This window comes from Dermacentor silvarum, chromosome 8, assembly GCF_013339745.2.
Source record: "Dermacentor silvarum isolate Dsil-2018 chromosome 8, BIME_Dsil_1.4, whole genome shotgun sequence".
NCBI lineage: Eukaryota > Metazoa > Arthropoda > Arachnida > Ixodida > Ixodidae > Dermacentor > Dermacentor silvarum.
This window is the reverse complement of record NC_051161.1, coordinates 60621914-60630603: the sequence shown is the minus strand read 5'-3', so window position 1 is coordinate 60630603 and position 8690 is coordinate 60621914.

The window sequence follows — 8690 nt, the reverse complement described above, 5'->3', positions numbered from 1 at the left end:
CAGTACAAACTTTCCTAAAGATATATGCATCTCCACAGAGGAGGTCACAATATGTTTTCATTATTGAATCGGCCTCATTTTTTAACCATCAATCGTATCGCTCACGTCGCCCTCAAGTTGTTTTCGTAGAAAAAATTTTGACCTATTCGAACAAAATCTATTCGCGTGGAGGGATCCGTATTTTCATTTTCTTTTTTTCTTTTTTAAAAATTATTTTTTAGAGCGTAGCGTTTGACAGCTGGGACATCTTGTGTAGGACTAAAGCGGACGCGCCGGGGTGCACGTGCGTTTCGGACACGATGGCGGCGCGTGGTTGTTGTTCGGCGTCAAATAGATTCAGGATTCGACGCGCTTACGCCGCCGTGCCAAAAATACATTGCAGGTACATTTGTTGGCATATTTCGTCAACCAATCATTTCGACATAGAATTCACGAGGTCAGCTAAATAGTGAGATCAGTGAACACGAAAGCCTGTATATGCCATTCGAAACTGGGAGTTTATGCGTTTCTTGAAATATTTTTATTTATTTATTTTATTTTAAATACTCTCAAGGCCACTGCGGCGTTACAGAGAGAAGTGGTACAGTTGTGGTACATTGTTACAGATGTAAGTCTTGAATGAAGATTGATCAGGGTTGCTGGCGATGGAAGCGGCGAAGCGGTTCCATTTCGATGACGCCTTTAATTTAGAACGTCAGCGTTTGGGGTAACCAGCGCGCGCAGGCTTTTGGTAAGCCCACATTTTTGTGCAGGATAGTTTCTACAGAACCCGTTCCTCCAGAAGGAAAAATGTACAATCATTAGATTAATTCTACCCGCGTACTTGCGTTAAGGGCAGAAACTTGGAGGTTAAGAAAGAAGCTTGAGAAGATAACGACCGAGACACGAGCGATGGAGCGAAAGATTCCAGGCGTAACGCTAAGAGATAGAAAGATAGTGGTGTGGACTATAGGGGGGCCAAGTGAATGCAATCGCATTAGGGAAGGGTAGAGATCTATAGGTGGTGTGGTGGAATTGGGTAATTCGCAGCCGTAAGATGGGGTCAGCTGGCGCAAGATGGGGGTAATTGGAGATCGCTGGGCCTTCGTCCTGCAATGGACATAAATAGGCTCGTGATTGATGATGATGAGTTCCTGCAGGCATAATATCATTATCTGATCATGTGATGTACAGCCCTGCAACAAACTGGACCACTGGTGTCCAAAGCCTCTTATCACAGACAACCACTTCTGCTTCTCGGCACATTTTTTTTTTTCAGTGGTCTTCAATTGGGTGACCGGCCCGTCTTCCAAAGACTCTCTACCGTGCCTAAACAAAATTTACCCTCTTCTCGCAATCGGATTCCCAGTGCTTATTATTCCCGTGTTCTTCAATACTTCCCTGGGCCGCTCGTACTTCTGTCCGGAAATTCAATAACGACGCGATGTTCGATCCATGTTGCCCTTCGCTTCAGCCTATTGCCAACAATCGACCACCCTTGAGTTGAGGCATTGGATAAACTGAAGCGGGAGTGTTGAGAGTAAACTATAGGCCTATATGGATGATGCAATGCGCACGTAACGTTGCAATTTCAATTATTTCGTTTATTATACCGCCTCAAGACCACAAAGCTATTAGAGAGGGGATTGGGTTAAAACATTTACAAAACAAAGAAAAAAAGGGAAGGCAGCGAGTGACGTAGTCATAGTCATGGGAAGCCCGAAGTGATGGTGTCGATTATGGCGGTACGAAATTCAGCAAGGTCTTCAATGGCAATCATCACGCCCGGAAGGTGGTTCCATTCTCGACAGGTCCAGGGAACGAAAGACTCTTGACGAGCTCTAGTGCGACACTGCAAGACTCCAACTTTGTGGTGATGAAGCGGGCAGGCTTATACTCAAAGCGATAGGGACAGACCCCATTAGATCGAGGAACCGGAAGGAGGCCGAGGTAGAGTTGAGCGCGCACCTTAGAGACGCGATCAGAACCACCCCCCTCCCGAGAAACATGCACCCGGAACGCAACGTCAGCAGGAGAAAAGCGAGAGCGAAAGCTTTGTTGAAAGGAATTGAACAGCTAGGACAACAGGCGGCCCTCGTAGACGCTGCCTGGATCAAAGGCAAAGAGGCCTACACGGCCGTGGTGGTCGACAGCCAGGGCGAGGCACGGGACGCCGTCCCCATCTTCACTAGATTCTACGGTGCACTAGATTCTACGGTGGCGGAGCAAGCCGCGATTGCTCTAGCCATCAGGAACCGTAAATGGTCTTTCATTTATAGCGGTTCCAAAGGGCAACAATTAAGAGCTTTGACAAAGGCCATGTCGCTGGGACTGCAGCTAAAATTATCGATAAGGTCGAAGCTATCAAAACTGAAATCCGATGGCTTCCTGCCCTATAATACGTATAGGTGTGATCGCACTTGCAAAAGAGGAGGCGGTGTCTTGTTAGGCATAAAAAAAGTCTTCCGTCATTTCTCGTGAATACTAATTCCGATATTGAAGTTGTCTGGGTAGCCTGCACGGTATTTTCTATCAAGATACTGATCGGTTGCTGTTACCGTCCACCAGATTCCAGCAGCTCTTTTAAAGATCAATTGCGCATTAGCATAGACAAGGCATCTGAGCTCTTCTCCGCTGACATTACCTACCTGTTAGGTGACTTCAACTTTCCACTAATTGACTGGGAAAGGCTTTCATCACCATGCAACATGTCGACTGAATTCATTAACTTGACCCTTGACTATAACCTCTCCCAGACTGTATCGCAGCCAACCCGTGGATCTAACATACTATAGACCTTACTCTTACAGACAATCCTGAAACAGTAGTTTACATAGAACATTTAGATGGTCATCATTTGCTTCAACTAACCTTAAATGTACCTTCTCCTGTGTCTAATACGTCGCCGAAGCTAATTCGCGATTATAATAAAGGCAATTACATTGTCATCGCCACTGAACTAAAATTTCTTTGGGAGCATGAGATGCTACCGTCATTTTACGACCGATCAGTTGAAGTAAATTGGTCGATGTTCAAGGCATAAATGTCCTCGTTAATTGACATGTACATTCCCCGCATTAAAATCAGTAATAATGTATCAAATCCACGGTTCACAAAAACCCTTAAGCGCATGAAGGATAAAAAAAAAAGCGGCTTTACAAGTACACCAGGCGCGTTAGAACGCCTTCATCGTGGACTGAATACAAAGCCTACCTTAAATCGTATTGCATTGCCGTACGCACAGCAAAGGATAAGCACTTAACTAACGACCTCCCACTATTACTCAAGAACAATCCAACAAAGTTTCGGAAAACAATGAGCCCTAGCCAAGAGAGTAACCGCATTCTGTTACACAATGAAAACGCGATTGCTTTTTCTGTGTTCCTTGTCGCATCGATATCTTTTAACCGATTGTATTCATTGTAACATACGCCCCCTCACCCTATGCCTCTTCGTAGGCCTGTGAGGTATTTGTAAATAAATAAATAATAAATAAATAAATAAATAAATAAATAAATAAATAAATAAATAAATAAATAAATAAATAAATAAATAAATAAATAAATAAATAAATAAATAAATAAATAAATAAATAAATAAATAAATAAATAAATAAATAAATAAATAAATAAATATGGGACAAGTGGACGAGATTCGGCTCAACCTCAACGAGGTGACGAACGACCTGGCACTAGGACTTGCTTGCCGTGCCGGTCGGAACCGAACCAACGCCCACTACCATTCCGGGGATCATAAAGATCATTTACTAACTTACAATATGACATCACTAAATACTACTACTCGGGGCGTAGGCAATTCTCACTGCCACACGTAAAGTTGAACAGGGCACAGGCAGTCACGCTACGTTTACTGCAAACCGGGACGTACCCCACTCCGTATTTCTTAAATAAAATTCACCCCCGAAAGAGAAATTAGGAAAGAATGTAATGTGTGCGATGGCATCATTGAAATCAGACACATGCTGGCGGGCTGTCCTGCGACTCTCGCCGACACCGAAGAAAAATGGCTTTACTGGCACAAGATGATATCAAGCTCTTCATATAAATATCATCTACGGGCTGTCCCGATGATGATGATCATGATTTATTGACATCTCCTTTGAAACGGGGCGGCAACAAATAGTCACCTAGCCTGCTTGATTTAATCAGGTATACTATACACGTTCTTTATCTAGCATTTTTGTATACCTCTCATTAATATTCTTTTTCAAAATTTTACCTTGTATTGCTGCCTATGATTTTAAGAGATCAGGTCGTATCCATCTTTTCCCTGCTTTTTTTCCACCAGTACTCTAATCGTCTCTTGCTGATCTCTACGGCTGATCTGTTTATGTTTCCTTCCACTTTAAACCCAAGCGCTTCTGGGAGTTGCACGTTACCTACGGTTCTCGCTGGGTGGATCCCGTCGCATTCCATTAGAATGTGCTGAGTGGTCTCTGGATCTTTACTGCAGCATGCACATGCCTCATCTAGTTCCGAATATTTGTGCCGATATGTTTTGGTCCTTACGCAACCGGCTCGAGCCTCAAATAGCAAGGCACTGCCCTTTGTGTTATCGTACAGATTTTCCCTTCTAATTTCTTTCTTCTCATTCTTGTAAATCTCCATTGTCCTTTTCGTTTTCATTCTTTGCATCCAATTCACGGTCTCTATTTCTCTCACTTTCTTTCTGATGACCCCTGGTTGTCTATTTACAGTTTCGATTATTCTGTACTTGGTTGCCAACTTCCTTGACCTCTTCCTCCATTCTGTGTCCACGCTTTTCATGTAGAGATACTTGTGCACTTTAGCCGCCCATTTATTTTCATCCATGTTCCTGAGCCTTTCTTCAAAACTAATTTTGCTTTGTGCTTTTCTGACTTCAAAAGAGGCCCAACCCATGTCACCCTGCACTGCCTCATTTGTCGTATTACCGTGTGCTCCCAAAGCCAACCGGCCTACTGATCTTTGGTTAACTTCCAAACCCGCCAATATATCCGATTTTAAGCATATAATGACATTTGCGAATGTTAGCGCTGGCACCATTACTCCTTTCCAGATTCCACGCACCACCTCATACTTATTGTGGCCCCACAGTGCTCTGTGTTTCATTATTGCTGCATTCCGCTTCCCCTTTATTTTCAGATTATCTTGGTGGTTGCTTGAGTAATTCTTTCCTTCGTTTATGTGTACGCCGAGGAACTTATATTGCTTCACTATGGGTATTACTTGCTGTTGAATTGACACCACGAAGTTACTCGTGTGTTCATTAAAGATCATAATCCCTGATTTCTCTGTGCTAAACTTAAGGCCTAGATTTGTCGCTGCGTTCCCACAGATATTCGCAAGTATCTGTAAATCTTTTTTATTGTCCGCTAGTAGCACAATGTCGTCTGCGTACATCAGTCCAGGGACCTTCTGTTGCACCATTTGTCCATTACGCATGTAGGATAAATCAAAACCTAATTCGCTGTTTTCCAGTCGTCTTTCTATGCCCTTGACGTGAAGCGTGAACAACAATGGTGACAGAGGGCATCCTTGCTTCAATACTTGGTGAATTCCCACCATTTCATTTCCTTTTCGGCCTTCCCATGCCACTTGTACTTGGTTGTCTCGATATATCTCCCTCAGCAGCTCCACGAAATCGTCATCTATGCCTTCGTATTGAAGAATATCCCACAACAATTCCCTGTCTCGTTGTCATAAGCTCCTTTAATATCTAGAAATGCAATCCATAAAGGTCTTTTCTGAGCTACTGAAATCTCTATGCACTGAGTTAGTACAAACATATTGTCTTCTAAGCGTCTGCCTGGCCTGAACCCATTCTGTAGTTCCCCCAATACACCGTTTTCCTCCACCCACTTCGACAGTTCTAATTTTATGGCTTGCATTGCCATTCTATATATCACCGACGTTACTGTAACTGGCCTGTACGAGCTCGTCTTATCCTTATCTCCTTTGCCTTTGTAGATGAGATTCATCTTGCTTTCACGCCATCCAACGGGAATATTCTTTGTTCTAATCACTTGCTCTATGGCATTAGTCAGCAGTGCCTTGCTTTGGGACCGAGGTTTTTGATTAGCTGTATTGGGATTTCATCGGGTCCTGCTGCCGTGTTGTTAGGGACATTTTCTGCTGCCTTTTTCCAATAAAAGCTTTCTATGCTAAATTTTGATCTCTCAGGCCTCTCTGTTGTTGCTGGATCTGTTGTCTGAACTACGCTTTTTCTCGTGCCGAAGTTATGCCTGATAACGTCTGTGATGTACCGCAGCGCATCATCGCCTTCATAGATTTTACCGTCTTCATCCCTTATAGCCGTTGCGAGTTTCTAGTTGGAGCTCCGAGAGCTCCGAGTGCTCCGAGTGCCATCGTGGACCCGAGGGTCCACGATGGCGCCATAGGCTCGGCCTGACGATGCCAACGTGGACGCGGCCCGCCTCGGTCTGAAAAGACAGGACTTCAGGACTCTAATAAAGTATTGTGAATGAATGAATGTATCAACGAATGAATCTATATCTTTGTATTTGTCTATTGTGTCAAACTCAAGCTTGTACCATACTGAACGCCCATTAAATTGCAGCGGGGCATTATGAAGTCCACCGCTTACGTTGCCGAAGCTTATACGAGTTACTGTACCATCGTTATGTTAAAGTTAGTCCTTCCAATTTATTACGAACTCCATACGATTATTGGCCAGTCCTCCCTAGTGGACATGCATCAGTGCCTGATCATCATCATCATCAGCCCACTTTTGCTGCAGGCTCATGGTGGCTACGCACAGAGCCCGGCACACTTTCAGAATAATGCTCGGTTTGCTACCCTACTCTTTTGGAGAAGGAGTGACAGAAATAACTAGAGTTCAGCTAAAACACGTGCCCTAGACAATACACTGCGTGGCTACAGCCGGCCACTCAATTAAGTCTGTCACCTTCAGGTACTTTAAAAGAGCTGGTTTGACTTTCTGGGCTGGCCAGAAGTGTGGCCTTTGATGGTGAAAGCGGTGGCTTTTTCAAAAGACTGCACAATATCAGGTGCCCCATTCTACATCATGCAACACTTCTTATCATGCATCATGCAACACTTCTTATCATGCATCATGCAACATCATGCATCATGCATCATGCATCATGCAACACTACTTAGCTCGTGACAGGATTTGACGACACTATAAGCTCGGAAACGATAACTTTTATAAAGATGCATTGACTTTTATAAAGACGGCATTGATAATTTAAAAGCTACGACACTATTTACCCTAAATTATTGTGACATTCTGACGAGTCCTGACGTTTTCAACATTCCTCGTTGGTCTATAAAGTAAACATGAGTCAGACACGGAGTGAACTTTGCGGACGAAGGAACGAAAGACTGGCTAGAAAATATTCAGAACTTTTTTTCTGCGCAGGAGCGGCCAGAACACGGGTGAAGTTTGACCCTCATTTTATACGCTAGCGATCAAACTTTTCATTTCAAATAAGCGAAGATAGAGATAAAAAAAAACAACACTACCATTGTGTAGGCTTATGATGGCCTCCGATATTGCACGGGTGCAAGGTGCACCGATGCGATCTCAGAGTCTATGGGCTCATTTAGTATTGCTTTTTAGCGCCTATTTAAAGGGACGTACACTATAAAGAAAAGTAGTTTGAACTGCGTTTGTAAATTACCTTTCCACACACACACACACAAAAAAAAAAGTTGGCTCGCCACCCCGGATCTGCCAAAGTGGTTGTCCAGCGAAACTGCTGAACATCACCACTACAACATGCTGAGGGGGGGTATGCAATAATTTATTGCTCAATTTCTCCTCCGGCGCATTATTCAGCCACAGGATAATATGGACGTGCGCACTTCCCCTGCGCTATGACTCCATGGCAATACGACCAGCGGCAGCACGCTGCCTCTGGTCGCACTGCCGTTTCTTTTCCCTTTGCCGCTCCTCGTATTCACGCTGCTCCTAGGGAGTCCTAACTATGCGTTGCCTACCCATAGCAGTGCTGCAACAACAATAAAATCAGTTGCTAGACTGGTTATTTTATATATGAAAGTCTGGTGACGTCACTCCACACGTCGCAAGCTGCCGTCGATGCGGCAGCTTACGCAACAGTAATCTTTACCGGGAAACGGGGAGCGCTACGTGCTTCGCATTGTTATCAGGAGCACCTTATCATTAATTATGCGGTTCGATTGGTTGTTTTGTGCTTGTTCTTTATTGAAACGTGTGCTGTTATGTATGTGGTATGCTCGCGATTCCAAAGAATGTACGCACTGCTGGCTTAGATGGATGGATGGAAAAAAACTTTATTCAAGTCCTGTGTAGGGTGTTGCCACCTGCCTGGCTAGTCCCAAGTTGGGACCGGGAGGTCAGGCCTCCTAGTCATATCACGGGCATACTGGACAGCCAGGTCAGGAGGGATATGTTCGGGGGATTTAATCATTCCTGAATACGAATCGCGGGAAATGCCAGGGACGAGCGACCCACACTCGCAGAGCATATGTTCAAGTGTGCCTATATTCATGTCTTCAGTGTTATACTGTGCCTTCATTTGTGCAGGTGAAATGTCGCCCAGCTAGTACAGCTAGAATAGTTGACCAGCAACAGATAGACGAAAAACACGTCAGCCTTTAATAATGGCTGCTCAAACGGCCGTGCGAAACTACGCCAACGGCAGAATCTCCCCTGAGACATTGCGGATCCTTAATAAGGCAAAC